The sequence below is a fragment of the Schistocerca cancellata genome, chromosome 9 (genome assembly GCF_023864275.1).
Source record: "Schistocerca cancellata isolate TAMUIC-IGC-003103 chromosome 9, iqSchCanc2.1, whole genome shotgun sequence".
Taxonomy (NCBI): Eukaryota; Metazoa; Arthropoda; class Insecta; order Orthoptera; family Acrididae; genus Schistocerca; species Schistocerca cancellata.
Genome location: NC_064634.1, coordinates 320,358,976 through 320,376,044, shown reverse-complemented (window position 1 = coordinate 320,376,044; position 17,069 = coordinate 320,358,976).

Below are 17,069 nucleotides of genomic sequence, written 5' to 3'. Positions count from 1 at the left end.
TTCCCCAGATTCACTTGATGATAGAATCAATTTACTGTAACATTTATCGTCAAGTGTATGCGGAAGACTCAAAGTGAAAGAATGTTATTCCACAGATGATGTAGGAATGACTGTCGATGTGTCTCTATACAACCCACGGCTTCCCTGTGTTTTTTTTTCCTTTCTATGTACATATTGCAGAAGTAATATTTTCTTGACAACTCGCAGAACCTCCGCTATTTGATTTTTTCTTAATAAGACGTGCTGCCTGATAAACAATGCTTATCTTTCTACTTAAAAAAAGTGACGATTCACATTCACGTTTCGCTGCAAGTGTATGGAAAACATGACTGCAGAAACATTCTGTTCAATGGGTGATACTTATCAAACACAAATCACTTGTCAGTTTAGTTTTCACACTGTAGTGGACTGACCCGGGGCACGCGTTTAAGCTCACGCAGACTGGCGTGAGGTCTGGAACAATTAAAGGAGTTGAGTCTAATAAATAAAGTACGGAGTTGATGTAATACTTAACTTTAATCCATAATTGGAGAACATCGCTCTTGTTGATACATTATATAATCTCAATATAAACTGGTCATGGCGCCTTGCTAGGTCGTAGCAAATGACGTAGCTGAAGGCTATGCTAACTATCGTCTCGGCAAATGAGAGCGTATTTGTCAGTGTAGCTTCGCTAGCAGAGTCGTCCGTACAACTCGGGCGAGTGCTAGGACGTCTCACTAGACCTGCCGTGTGGTGGCGCTCGGTCTGCAAACACTGACAGTGGCGACACGCGGGTCCGACGTATACTAGCGGACCGCGGCCGACTTTAAGGCTACCACCTAGCAAGTGTGGTGTCTGGCGGTGACACCACACACACAGTGACATTCAATTGTGAAGGAGATATTAACGTTAACTACAAATCTCATGAAAGGGCGTATGTGTAGGGGCAAAATTATTGACGAACCTACATTGTGGTTCTTTGTGATCGTTCAGATAACACTCCTCTGTGAAGAGACGTACACTCAAGTTAACTGATTTAGAGGCACCCACCTTGTGGGCATCGTCTTTCTCAGTGATGACGACGGCCATGTCATTCATGGCATGAAATCCACGAGACATCGACAGTTGTCAGGCTAGCGCTGTGTAGTAGGTAATGAAAAGAACGCGTGACAGTAAGTATATTTGTATATACCTGAATGGTGTCTGTTCTATGGGACATGTCCGACAGAACAGGCAAGACTCAAATACGGTAGTGGAAATCAGTATAAGGGCATGAAATTTACTTTGTCGGTTGGAACACCTATGCAAAGTGTATACGCTATGGTATGAGGTCCAGTATACAGAAAAAATGCAGTCAAATGATATCGCATTTGATGCAGGTAGTACAGTACCTAATAAGACATTAACGATTCAGGTGGTAGAGGGTGGAACTCGGTATAAAGGCGGTCAGCTTTGTGCGGTGTTAGTGTGTGCCTTTACTGCAGATAGGAAACAGGCACCATTAGTGACACTGCGTGCTGTGTTCCTAAAGCACGGCTGTGACAATGTCACACGGGAAACAGTTACGTGTGCGTGTGAATTGCTAAGGGACCAAACTGCTGAAGTCATCGGTTCCTAGAGTTACACACTACTTAATCTAACTCAAACTAAATTATGCTAAGAACAACACAGACACCCATGCCCGAGGGAGGACTCGAACCTCCGGCGAGAGGGGCCGCGCAATCTGTGACATGGTCAGGTTTCTGCAGTCGTTTCTTGAATGCAAAGTGTCTGTCACTGGACAAAATTTATTGTAAACGTCTGGCAGTTACTAACAACTGTAAATAGTCAACAATTGAGAAGAATAACGGTTTGTGGCCCTTGCTTTGCTCAATTTTCTATTTTGTACGTATTTTCCGTTGTGTCCACACAGCGCAGCCACTCCGAGCGGAACCAGTTATGTGATGAAAACGCATAAATCGATGAGCACTAGGAACTGGGACTCTCTAATCGTGAAATCGCCAAGAAGCTGAACCGTTCAAGTACAGTGACTGGTAATTTCACTAGACTGGACGCACGGTGTGGACAGAACGGATAATACGTACAAAATAGAAAATTGAGCAAAGCAAGGGCCACAAACCGTTATTCTTCTCAATTGTTGGCTATTTACAGTTGTTAGTAACTGCCAGACGTGTACAACAAATTTTGTCCAGTGAGAGACACCTTGCATTCAAGAAACGACTGCGGAAACCTGAATGACCACCCGAGGAAAAACAGGTCGAATTGAAGTTTGCTGAAAGACATATGTCATGGACTTCGGAATGGATTAAATTGATCTTCAGTGATGAGAAAAGGTTTAATTTAGATGGGCTGGATGGTCTTCTGTATTATTGGCATGGTCTGAGAACAGAGCAGCTGGTCAGAATGAGGAGAAATTTTGGTGGGGGAAGCGTTAAGAGATGGACAGTCTTCCCCGCTAAAGGTAAATGAAGCATGGTTTAGCTGAAGACTTGAATTAACTGTAACATAAACACTGGGATACTAGAGACAGAAGTGATCAGAATATGAGGATTTAGAGGACGAAAGTCTAACGTTTCAACAAGATAATTCATCTGTGCATGTTTCTGCTAGAACCAAAAAGTGGTATGAAGCTATAGATATCGATATCGTGACCTGAACTGCACGTAGCTCGGATTCGGAGAATACTTAAAAAGGATGTTTATTGCAATGGAAGGCAATATGAGGCCGTACATGAAATAAGAAGAGCGACGCGAGAAGAGCGGGCGACAATTACAACAATTACAAACGCTAACAAAATCGAAGTCGAAGAAAATTTTTGATGTAATTAGGAAGGACAAAGGTTGGACAAAGTGCTATCAATGCAATAACACACACGGACAGTGAGTGCCTTCATACCAATTGCCTTCCAGGAAATGCAAACGCCTCATTTTGTTAGTCGTGTCATGAAAGGAAGTCTTTGTATATATAGCGATATATAGAAGTATGTATATGCAACGTGCGGTAATTTGAGAATCTGAGTCTGACGGAAAGCATTTCCGGAGGTTGAGGCGGTTAAGACAACCGTTCTAGAGAAGCGGAGCATCCAGATTTAAGTCCCCATCCGGCACAAATTTTCAACTTTTGCCATCGAATTGCCACAGTGCTCTGTGCAGCTGGAAGTCACGAGTTCCCGCCTATCCTTTCTGTTTCTTTTCCAGTTCTCTATTTTACATAAAAGGAAGATATCAGTCTAACCCGCTGGCGAGTTACGATGTCAGACGAGTCAGGAGCCGCAGTCCACACCTTGTGAGCCTCCACGACAGGTGAGCGCTTCCAGCACGTATCTGAACGGGCAACAGTTTGCAGTCGCCATTGTCATTTTATGTGGTTTTGATGCCTTTGGCGTGTACCAATACGTACTCATCAGTCCAAGTAGCCATTGTCCGTGCTTCTGGCATCTAATGGCGGCTTTTCTGCACCCATGTCAATCTCTGTGGCCTGTGATGTTCGGCGAACACTAGTACATGTTTGGGACGATGGCTTCTGTATGCCATGGCGAAGAGGTGTATGTGGATGGTATGGCTGGCAGTGCATAGGCCCGTAAAAAGAAAGACAGTAGTAGCCTTAGTGCACTTGAAGAAGGCATACTACCCCAGCGACGGACATAATCTTGGAAGGACCCAGAAGGACACAGGATTAGGCAGCACTACATGAGGACTGATAACGACATTCAGAGGAGCACTATCGCAAGGGCGTTAGACAAAGGCCGATGTGAATCAAAAATGGTTCAAATGGCTCTGAACACTATGGGACTTAATATCAGTCCCCTAGACTTAGAACTACTTAAACCTGACTAACCTAAGGACATCACACACATCCATGCCCGAGGCAGGATTCGAACCTGCGACCGTAGCAGCAGCTCGGTCCCAGACTGAAGTGCCTAGAACCGCTCGGTCACAAAGACCGGAGCCGATGTGAATCAGGAAGATGGATTGTCACCAGTCTTGTTCAACATTGCATTGGACGAAGTGGTCAGGTAGTGGGGAGCAATAAACGAGGAAAGTGGGAGTATCAGACATATCAGACACGCACGGAGAGAGACCGGGGGGGGGGGGGGGGGCAGGAGGGACAAAGAGGACAATGGCGCCCAAGTGGACTGGCTTACCTTTGCGGACGATGTATCAATAACGAGACGGATGAAGACGCAAATACACAGCTCCACAGCCGAAGCAAGATAGCCAGAATAGTGGGGCTGAGGATCGCCGCCGACAAGATATTTAGTACCACTGGGGATTGGAAAACGCCAGAAGGCATCATGCAGAAGGAGGGCAAAATTAAGTATCTGGGAGTATGTAGGAAGAAACGGGAACAGTGAGGAAATAATAACGACGATAACGAAGAAGAGATCAGCGTTCTGCATGCCCAGAGATATATGTAATACACTAATATACACTAATGGAAACAATCACAGCACCAAGAGAAGGAGTTGTGCGACATAAACGGAAGTTGGTAGACGTGCTTCTGTATCTGAAACGTGATGTCTATTCAAATTTCGCGTCTGTCGCATAAGCGTGGCGCTAGTAGCACAATGCGGAGGCAAATCAGGTTTCTCTAAATACGCGCTGTAACAGTCGTGTGTTACTTACCTTTGAGATTGGACATGGTGAGTTGATGTTAGTCAAGAATGTCTTTAAGGCGACAAAGACGCCATTATCGGTACCTCATTGAATTTGAACGAGATCGTGTAATAGGACTCCGTGAAGCTGGATGTTCCCTCTGCGATATTGCAGGAAGGCTTGGCTGTGCATGATTGCTGACAGTGGTGGTCACGGGAATGTACGGCTGCAAGAAGACCGGCTCACGGACGGCCACGTGGCACTACCGAGAGGAAAGGTCATCGTGTTCGACATGTTGCTCTGGCGCTTCGTACTGCATCTGCAGCAGCAATTCGAGCAGCAGTTGGCACCACAGCGACACAACGAACTGCTACAAATCGGTTACTTCAAAGACAGCTCCGAGCCAGGCTCCCTGTAGCGTGCAGTCCACTGACACCAAATCACCGCCATTTGTGACTTTAATGTTGGACAGGATGGAGGTCTATTGTGTCTTCTGATGAAAGCTGGTTCTGCCTCTGCGCTAATGAAGGCCGTGTGTTGGTTAGAAGAAGGGTAGTTCAGGCTCTGCAACCACCTTGTCTGCCTGCTAGACACACTTGACTTACACCTGGGGGTGCGATTTCGTATAACAGCAGGGACACTATCGCGGTTATCCCACGCATCTTGACTGCAAATTTCTGCTTCAGTCTGGTGATTCGATTTTGTGCCGCTCTTCGTGAATAGTATTCCAGGATCTATTTTCCAACAGGATAATGAGTTCTTCTCGATCAGGAGATTTGTCACCAATCAAGCAAGTATGGGGCATCATCAGACAACAACTCCAGCGTCATTTCTCCCGCGTCTCTCCTAGCATGCGCAATCTAATAGGGGTTCCCCGCCTGGTGACTCGATTCTGTTCCTTCTGGAACCTTATAGAAGGCCAACGATATAGTAGTCACCACGTATGTCGCTGTGGTCGATTACTAGTAAGAGTCTCGATAACTGTACCATTACACTCTCCACATTCGAATGAAACTGGAAGAAACCATGGTACATCGTACTGTAGGCTCGTGCCTGCGCTTCAGAATCGTTCGCATAGTATAGATGTAGACCTAGATTACTCATTTCCCTACGCTGTATACCGGGTGCCCCAGAAGTCATTCTCTAATAACAAAGCCCATAAGGCGAAAATATGACACGCAGACAAATAATTTCTTTTTGCGTACATGCATGCTTACTGTTACTTTGGTGGTTACAGAGCCCAGTGACATAATAACAGCGGAATCGGACACCTCTTGCAAACAACATGAACTCAAACCAGTATAAAGCCCGAGACCGAGCGAGGTGGCGCAGTGGTTAGACACTGGTCTCGCATTCGGGAGGACGACGGTTCAATCCCGCGTCCGGCCATCCTGATTTAGGTTTTCCGTGATTTCCCTAAATCACTCCAGGCAAATGCCGGGATGGTTCCTCTGAAAGGGCACGGCCGACTTCCTTCCCCATCCTTCGCTAATCCGATGAGACCGATGACCTCGCTGTCTGGTCTCCTTCCCCAAACAACCCAACCCAACATAGGGGACAAGTAGAAAGCCCGATGTTTCCTCTGGTATCAGGAGACACAGTCACCAAAAACAGTCGAAAGATTCTTCCAGACGGCTTACCGTGGACAGCTACCAAATGTTAAAAGCATCAAGATGCGGTATGCGAAGTGTAAGGGAACAGGAAGCGTCTGTGATCTCCCTAGAACATGCACCTCTGGACCTAGTCTGCAGACAATTTAGACATTGACGGACGCCTTTGTGAGATCAAAGGAGTCAGTCCACAGACTGCATCGGGTGAGTCGGAGATTCCGCAGACATCGGTGCACCGCATCTTACGTGAGCAGCTTCTTTTCCGTGTGTACGTAAGTCCAGATAATGCAGTTCCTCCAGCTAACGGATTACAGTGCTCCTTATGAATTTACTGTTGTCTTGTCGGCTGAGACTGAGTAGGATGATGACTATCTGAAACGCATCCTTTTCTCAGATGAGGCCACAATTCATTTTAAGGGTGCTGTCAACCGTCACACTGCTAGGATCTGGTGGTCCGAAAATCACCACGCTGCGTTTGAGACCGTCAGAGACAGCCCTAAGCTGAAAGTGTGGTGCGGACCTATTCTCTTCGAAGAAACGACAATCACAGCCAATACATTTGTTGCAGTTATGTGTTGTGCCACCGATTGAGGATATTCCGTACTTAATTTTCCTGCAAGTTGGCGCGTCACCTCATTATACTCTGAAGAGCCAAAGAAAATGGTACACCTGCCTAATATCATGTCGGGCCACCGCGAGCACGTACAAGTGCCACAACATGACGTGGCATGTGACTCGAATAACATCTCAAGTAGTGCTGGAGGGAATCGACACCATGAATCCTGCAGGGCTGTCCATGAATCCATAAGAGTACGGGAGGATGGAGATCTCTTCTAAACACCACGTTGTAAGGCATCCCATAACTGCTCAATAATGTTAATGTCTGGAGAGTTTGGTGGCCAACGGAAGTGTTTAAACTCAGAAGAGTTTTCCTGGAGCCACTGTGTAGCAATTCTGTACGTATGGGATGTCGCATTGTCCTGCTGGAATTGCCTAAGTGCGTCGGAATGCACGACGGCCATGATCAGACAGGATGGTTACCTACGTGTCACGTGTCAGAGTCGTATCTAGACTTACCAGATGTCACATATTACGCCAACAGCATACGCCCCACACCATTACAGTGCCTGCACTAGCTTTAACAGTCCCTTTCTGCTGACTTGCAAGGTCCATGGATTCATGAGGTTGTCTCCATATCCTTACACGTCCGTCCGCTCGGTACAATTTGAAACGAGACTCGTCCAACCAGGCAACATGTTTCCAGTCATCAACAGTCCAATGTCGGTGTTGAAGGGGCCAGGCGAGGCGTAAAGCTTTATGTGGTGCAGTCATCAAGAGTGCACGAGTGGGCCTTCGGCTTCGAAAGTTCACATCGATGATTTTTCGTTGAATGGTTCGCACGATGACACTTGTTGATTGCTCAGCATAAAGAACGATTCTGGTCTGCATGACAGTCGCATCGTGTGGGAACAGTATTGGCCTACCAAATACAGCTGCTTTGCAGGGCAGCCCACATGTCAGGGATGAGGAATGGTCTTTCCAAACCCCAACATGTATGCTGCCTTGCAAGACAGGTGTATTGTGTTGGAGTATATCAGCATGCTTTACCAACCTGCTTTGCACAGCGTCCTGTACATCAGAGGCAAATAAATGTGTTTTGAGCCTCTGATGCATGGCCTGCCCTGTGTGGTAGGCATGTTGTGGCTGTAGTACCAGTCTGCTTTATTGAACTGTATTGCAAGAGCCATGCATGCTGGAGCATGGCAGGGGACAGGCTTAGATAGATAGAGTAGGGGATGGACAGTGTGAGAGGGAAGAGGGAATAGACAGATAGAGGCAGTGGGATAGATGTATGAGGCAGGTGGTAGCGGGCAGGTGGAAAAGGAAGAGGGAGAGGCAAAGATGGAAAGATAGAGGGCAACGAGCACATGGCCAGAAGAAGGAGGAAAGAAAGATATGGTCATAGGGTCTCTGAGAGAGTGAGGAGGGAGAGATAGATAAAGTTGGGAGGGGAGGATGTGGTGGGTAGACAGAGGGAGGAATAGGTGGACTCAGTGCAAGGGGCAGGAGGAGATATGTTTAATACGAGAATATGTGTCTCATGGGAAAAACTGTGGGGGAAAGGCTAGTTAATACTATTCATACAGCACTACTTTTTTCATCCTGTGATTGGTCACGAAATGGAAATTATGCTGAAAATCCAAAAAGTTTTATTTGCAACATTCAGCCCATCTCTCAGCTACTTCTGTGCGTATTCACTGCTCCAATAGACTTTTGTCGTAGTGCGACACCAAGTTTCTAATATTCGTGACATAGAAGGTGGCCGCCTGTGATTTCCGCCAATTCTCTTTAGAGGTCTGCAGCTCGATTTCCTTGCCAGAATGCTCATTCATTTGAGTGAAGAGATGAAAATATGAGGGAGCCAGGACCGCTTTGGTTCATTGTCTTGAAATGTCGTGGTATTCCGTGAAAGATTATCACTGATTTTGCATGTTGTAGAATATCCAAGGATTCCACTGGAGAGCGCTTCGCAATTTGTTGCTTGCTTTGTCAGCCACATGACCATGAGATCGACCCGTCTCACTCTGCACATGTTGTACAATATCCCGGCCGTCACACAGCTGAGTACCAGGAGCTTCCAATAGTGTGACACCCTTTGATACCACTAAAAAGTTGGCGTTGATGTATGCCAAGTTTCCACAGAAAGTATCTGTAAAGACATCTTTCACAGTTTTTATAAAGCTTGATTCATTGCTATCAGGATGACAAAAGATTGTCTTTATTATGGTTTAGTTGGTTCAAGTCAAGAACCCCATCGTTCTAGAACAGGTTGCAGGGAGAGGGACAGTAAAGGTGCTTCTTCCTTGAATTTCTGCACCCGTGGCGGGACTTTCACATAGTTTCTTGTCACATAAATTCCATTTCCCACATCATGGTCATTTGATCGCACTTCTTCTGCAATTCTGTGTAACGCATGTGCAAGGCAAGTGACGTACACTATAATGGGGTAGAGAATCTGAAGCCCCTTGGCCGCCTTAGCCATATGCGAAGCACCGTCTGATACTAGCAGCAGAACGTTACCTCTGTTCACATCATTCGGCCACAGTAGCTTCATAGAATTGTCAGACAAAATGGCAATTGTCGAGCTATTTACTCTCTCGAGAGCTTCAAAAGCTAGGACGAACAATTCTCCAGGCCCTTCAACATTTAGAATACCAACAATAAAATTTGCAACGTAACGCTTGCTCACATCGATAGTTTCATCTATGGACACCTAGACCTTTAAGCCAGCAACACTAATTCGAAATTTTTCCTTATTGCACACGGGTAAATAGTTCTCAGTGTGGATCATCTGGAACTGTCTAAAGCGGGGCTTCTTCATCTTCTCGAATGGAACCTTGCAAGACTATAATGGTTGCAAATTCATCGACCTCCGTTATTGGGTGGAGAACTGTAGGGCCCCCCTAGACAGGTCAGGCGTGCACTACACACCGGAAGCAGCTACTAGGGTAGCAGAGTACGTGTGGCGTGCACACGGGGGTTTTTTAGGTTAGAGGGACCCCCCCTTGGGCGAAACGATAAAATACCTGACGGCTTACCAGAGAGGACATTATCATCGTTGATAAAGAACGTCCGTCCTCAGAGACCAAAAACAGGAAAAGTTAACGTAATATTGGTAAACTGCAGGAGTATCCAGGGCAAGGTTCCTGAATTAGTATCTCTTATTGAAGGAAATAGTGCGCATATAGTATTAGGAACGGAAAGTTGGTTAAAACCGGAAGTGAACAGTAACGAAATCCTAGACACAGAATGGAATATATACCGCAAGGATAGGATAAACGCCAATGGTGGAGGAGTATTTATAGCAGTAAAGAATTCAATAATATCCAGTGAAGTTATTAGCGAATGCGAATGTGAAATAATCTGGGTTAAGCTAAGTATCAAAGGTGGGTCAGATATGATAGTCGGATGCTTCTATAGACCACCTGCATCAGCAACCGTAGTAGTTGAGCGCCTCAGAGAGAACCTGCAGAACGTCGTGAAGAAGTTTCGTGATCATACTATTGTAATAGGGGGAGACTTCAATCTACCAGGTATAGAATGGGATAGTCACACAATCAGAACTGGAGCCAGGGACAGAGACTCTTGTGACATTATCCTGACTGCCTTGTCCGAGAATTACTTCGAGCAGATAGTTAGAGAACCAACTCGTGAAGCTAACGTTTTAGACCTCACAGCAACAAATAGACCGGAACTTTTCGACTCCGTGAATGTAGAAGAGGGTATCAGTGATCATAAGTCAGTGGTTGCATCAATGACTACAAGTGTAATAAGAAATGCCAAGAAAGGAAGGAAAATATATTTGCTTAACAAGAGTGATAGGGCACAAATCGCAGAATATCTGAGTGACCACCATCAAACGTTCATTTCTGAGGAAGAGGATGTGGAACAAAAATGGAAAAAATTCAGAAACATCGTCCAGTACGCCTTAGATAAGTTCGTACCGACTAAGGTCCAAAGCGAGGGGAAAGATCCACCGTGGTATAACAATCATGTACGAAAGGTACTACGGAAACAAAGAAAGCTTCATCATAGGTTTAAGAGTAGTCGAATCATAGCTGATAAGGAAAAGCTGAACGAAGCGAAAAAGAGCGTAAAGAGAGCAATGAGAGAAGCATTCAACGAATTCGAACATAAAACATTGGCAAACAATCTAAACAAGAACCCTAAAAAGTTTTGGTCATATGTAAAATCGGTAAGCGGATCTAAATCGCCTATTCAGTCACTCGTTGACCACGATGGCACCGAAACAGAGGACGACCGAAGAAAGGCAGAAATACTGAATTCAGTGTTCCGAAACTGTTTCACTGCGGAAAATCGTAACACGGTCCCTGACTTCAGCCGTCGCACGGACGCCAAAATGGAAAATATTGAAATAAACGATATCGGAATTGAAAAACAACTGCTATCACTTAGTAGCGGAAAAGCATCCGGACCAGACGAGATACCCTTAAGATTCTACAGTGATTATGCTAAAGAACTTGCCCCCTTTCTATCAGCAATTTATCGTAGATCGCTGGAAGAACGTAAAGTACCTAGCGACTGGAAGAAAGCGCAGGTCGTTCCCATTTTCAAGAAGGGTCATAAATCAGATGCGAATAATTATAGGCCTATTTCGCTTACGTCAATCTGTTGTAGAATAATGGAACATGTTTTGTGTTCTCGTATTATGACGTTCTTAGATAATACAAATCTCCTTCATCATAACCAACATGGATTCCGCAAACAGAGATCATGTGAAACTCAGCTCGCCCTATTTGCCCAAGAAATTCACAGTGCCGTAGACACTGGCGAGCAGATTGATGCCGTATTCCTGGACTTCAGGAAGGCATTTGATACGGTTCCGCACTTACGTTTAATGAAAAAAATACGAGCTTACGGAATATCGGACCAGGTTTGTGATTGGATTCAGGATTTCCTAGAAGAAAGAACACAACATGTCATTCTTAACGGTTCAAAATCTGCAGATGTAGAGGTAATTTCGGGAGTACCGCAAGGAAGCGTGATAGGACCTTTATTGTTTACAATATACATAAATGACTTAGTTGACAACATCGGTAGCTCCGTGAGGCTATTTGCAGATGACACGGTTGTCTACAAGAAAGTAGCAACATCAGAAGACTCGTACGTACTCCAGGAAGACCTGCAGAGGATTAATGCATGGTGCGACAGCTGGCAGCTTTCCCTAAACGTAGATAAATGTAATATAATGCGCATACATAGGGGCAGAAATCCATTCCAGTACGATTATGCCATAGGTGGTAAATCATTGGAAGCGGTAACGACCGTAAAATACTTAGGAGTTACTATCCGGAGCGATCTGAAGTGGAATGATCACATAAAACAAATAGTGGGAAAAGCAGGCGCCAGGTTGAGATTCATAGGAAGAATTCTAAGAAAATGTGACTCATCGACGAAAGAGGTAGCTTACAAAACGCTTGTTCGTCCGATTCTTGAGTATTGCTCATCAGTATGGGACCCTTACCAGGTTGGATTAATAGAAGAGATAGACATGATCCAGCGAAAAGCAGCGCGATTCGTCATGGGGACATTTAGTCAGCGCGAGAGCGTTACGGAGATGCTGAACAAGCTCCAGTGGCGGACACTTCAAGAAAGGCGTTACGCAATACGGAGAGGTTTATTATCGAAATTACGAGAGAGCACATTCCGGGAAGAGATGGGCAACATATTACTACCGCCCACATATATCTCGCGTAATGATCACAACGAAAAGATCCGAGAAATTAGAGCAAATACGGAGACTTACAAGCAGTCGTTCTTCCCACGCACAATTCGTGAATGGAACAGGGAAGGGGGGATCAGATAGTGGTACAATAAGTACCCTCCGCCACACACCGTAAGGTGGCTCGCGGAGTATAGATGTAGATGTAGATGTAGATCTCCCTCAAGTCCTGGGAGAATGACTGACAGTTGGAAGATGATTCAGTCTGCTCAAATAACAGCGTCTGTCTGCTGTCATTTTCAGGGCTTCTCTTCACGCAACTGCACATTAAAGCCCTTTTCTGCATTAATTTTAACTTCGCATAGTTTACAAAGTAATATTTCCCCGCCAGTGTTGAAGAACATCTCTCCAAAGTCATGAATAAAACCTCGCAACTTCATGCTGTTGGATCGCTTCATTTTCGGGGTGTTCAGCTAACTGAATTTGTATTCAGATGGGATACTGTGACTACGAGGGCAATGTTTACCACGTCGGAAGCCGTCCTTGTTGGCTTCTAGAACGTTTTGACGATCCCGCGCGATAATATCTTACGTCAGCGAACCGACCAGTGTGTTACGCCGTTTGTCTACCATATTCCTGATAAATTAAGTTTTGTCGTAATTGTTCTGTTTATTTGTCACAATATCACCTGAAATATTATCATGTGAGCCACATTTTCAAGTTTTTATTCTTGTGTCCATAAAGACACATGCATTTTTCGCGAATGTTAGCCATAATATGACCTATTACAAAAAAAAGTGTAAATGTGGCCTTATATGCGAAATAAAAATAAATTTTTCTACACTAAAATACCTGGATTAGTGAAACTTCCTGGCAGATTAAAACTGTGTGCCGGACCGAGACTCGAACTCGGGACCTTTGCCTTTCACACTTAACTCCTGAGGTCATCAGTCCCCTAGAACTTAGAACTACTTAAACCTAACTAACCTAAGGACATCACACACATCCATGCCCGAGGCAGGATTCGAACCTGCGACTGTAGCGGTCGCGCGGTTCCAGGCTGTAGCGCCTAGAACCGCTCGGCCACTCCGGCCGGCACCTGACAAGGCCATGGTTTCCAATCGTCTAAGTTCGTCATACGTTCCGCTTTCATTTCTAAGGTTATTTCACGCCATGTTGCTTGTCTGTTAGCACTCTACTCAAAGACTGCTCTCTCGATTTCCGAAACGGAATCTCCCAAGTATCTAGCTCCAAATACCATTCCGCGTTCAAAGTCTGTTAATTCCAGTCGTGCGGCCACAGTGGCGTCGGAAACCTTTTCACATCAAACATCGCGTGAATCGCCCAAATTCAAGTGACAGCTCAAGTAATGCACAGTATACGAAGTGTATGCGATACTACCGCCATTTGCAAGGGTGCACATCGCGAGGCCATGGCTTTTGTCAGCCAACTGCAGATGCAGATGTCGATTGTTAATCCATATTGGTGAAATGAAGTTTAAAGATTGAAGAGAGAGGCTCTGTATTCCGAGTAGTGTACGCTCCAACGGGCGCCACTAGCAACGTCACGATGACGTAGGTCAGCCAATCACGGGCCGATTATGAAACTAAGAAAGCATCAGTTCCGTCAGTCTATAGCTCCTGAGGATGATTATCATCGAAAGTTCGAGGTTTCTTTTCCAATCACCAAAAGGCTGTGGGGAGAGTTTTGCTTTGGCTTGCCAGTTCGTGGCGACAGATGGTCAAGAAAAAGGCTGCGTGCAGGGCGCGTGTCGGGTCGGGGGTACTGGACCGCGGCCGGCTCCGTCTCTCCTCCCCAGGGACTCCAGCAGAGGCCGCGCCACCCCTCTGCCTCCGTACACCCCCACCCAGCCGCAGATTGCCGCCCTCCGCCGCCGCCGCCGCCGCCCCCATAATAATAATTAGAATTGATTCCGCCGGCCGCGCCAAAACGATTGCTCTTTTAATTACTTGCAGGCTCCCGCGGGATTTGCAGTGCAGACGCGTGTATTCCCGCGCCTTTCCTCCAATCCCCTCCCAGCGCGCCGTTCCCAGGGCTCGCTCCGACACTGAAGCGACGTTAACCATGTTCTCTCTCTCTCTCTCTCGCCCTCTCTCTCTCTCTCTCTCTCTCTCTCCCTCTCTCTCCCTCTCTGCGTATTACACCGCCGGGGCTATTTAGTACTGAACCCTCAATGGCGTTATTTACTGCCGCGTTTCAGACCCAGTACTCTGCAAACGCAAAGGACTGTTGACTTATTTTCGATTTTTTTCTGTTTGGTGATATTATGGGTCAAACACACTTGCGAGCAACTAAATAGATGTGCAGGATATACCCTAAGTCTTTCCCTGATTAGAAACATTCATAACGCATCCTTTTATCTTCTCTTTCATCTTGAAGCGCAGGCAACACATTCAAGTTTTTGTGTACACACACATACAATTAATACATTTCGGCAGGTGCTCCTTTCTTTGCCCGAGGGATACCCAGGCGATATTCCAGTTCCAGCCACGTGTTACTCAACATTTCATGGGGGTGTCTGTTACGAGGTCAGAAAGTCTGCGCCGTAATACGGCGATGTCGTTCACTGCTATCTGATGAACCTGGTCCATGACGTAACCCCAAAGCAAGAAATCCAGTGGTATTATGTCTGATGATCGCGGACGCCGGTTATGGAACCACCGCAACACGTTTTCGCATACCTCCACTCATTTGGAGTTAGGACGTTGTAAACACCATAGCGCTTATACTTATAGGTCCTATTGGTACTGTGCCAATTTTGGTTGAAATCGATCCAGGAGTGGGTTTGGGAGATCACACACACACACACACACACACACACACACACACACACACACACACTGTATATGTATGTAGGGTGGACCACTTTAATCCATAATGGGAAATTACTCAGTGTAGAGAAAAGATAAAGAAAAGTGTGTTAGATGAAAGTTGTTGGTGGCAAAAAGGTTTATGCATTGCTACTAATGATCATGATCTTGAATGTGATTTTGAAGGTGAGTTGAAACCTAAGGTAATTTTGTAATGGGAAGCCTAATATTTGATTCAAGATTTATAAAGAGCAGAAAATATTAGTGAAGGTCATGGCAAGGTGCAGTGAAGGTCAAATAAGGAAATATGTTTTTATTTCTAGTAGGAACTCAGTCGGAATATAGGAGGGATACAGCAAAATACAATGTTACATACAAATTGGAAGGGGCATCCCTAGCAATGAGAAATGAGGGGACTCACTCACGTCTTGTATATCAATGATCTATGTTTTATTTACGTTTGTTGTCTTGAAAAGTCAAAATAATATTTATATGTTGTGATGTATTTATTTTTGCCAGTAAGAACGTTACTTAAAACTTAAAGTTAAAACCTCTCTTCACTCTTTCCAAACGTGACGTCATAAATAGGAGATTCCGTGAAACAAAACTCAACTTTGAAAGACTTTTGATATTAGGTTACCTTCGATTCGGAAAGTGGATGCACTCAGCGACTGTATGTGACTTATAAATTATAGAGTGCAACAATCAGATTTTAGATTTTATTACGCAAATCCAGATTTCGGCTAGTAGCTAGCCATTCTCAATGCGCTGTTTTTTATCCTTAATGCATGTAAGTCCCTATTGTTCGGGCGTCAGTCAAAGTTCTTTGAATACTCAATAACAGAATAAAAAATAGCGCATTGAGAATGGCTAGCTACTAGCCGAAATCTGGATTTGTATAATAAAATCTAAAAAGTACGACTGATTGCTGCAGTCTATAATTTGTAAGACTTTTTATAATTACCTTTAAGATCATAGTTATTGGTAATGATACGTGACCTGTTATACCCACTGCAATTTGTATCTAACATTGTATTTTGACGTATTCCTCCTCTGTTCCAAGTTGATCCCTATTGGAAGTAAAAACATATTTGCTTATTTGACCTTCATTTAACCTTGCCATGACTTTGAATAATGTATCATTTTACACGTAACTTTTGCTGCTCTTTTCAAAGCTTAAATCAAATATTAGGGTTCCCATTTGAAAAAAAAAATCACTTTAGCTTTCAAATCACGTTGAAAATCACATTCAAGATCACAGATCACAACCATTAGTATCAATACGTGATACACTTTCCACCTACAACTTTTATCTAAAACATTTTGCTATATCTCATCTCGATCCTGAGTTATTTCACATTATGGATCAAAACGTCCACCCTGCAAGTAAAACAGATAAATTGTTATATGAAGCTTAATTTGTGTCTTAAATTTATGTTCATACCTATTCTGTCCCGCGACACAGCTGATAAAGCTGCTGCACGCTTAGCTAGTCGCCGCAACAACTAGTTCCTGTCACAGCGGGTTCTTTCCTGCCACCTTTATGTCGAGCGCCAGGCTTATGTGGTGAACAAAACAGCAACAAAATCGTCTCAGGACCGAAGGCCACAACAACTATGCACGGAAGAGCACCCTCAGAAAGCAGCAGTTTATTACCCTTAAGAGAAATGCTGTAGTATCTATATGACGTGTTCTAAAGCCCTATCTGTCTATATCCGGATCCCGTTCCAGCTACTGCCGGGTGTAGGTGTTGACGAGTCCTCTCCATTTAGCTCGGTCCTTCCACCACTTTTCTTCCTCCACTTGC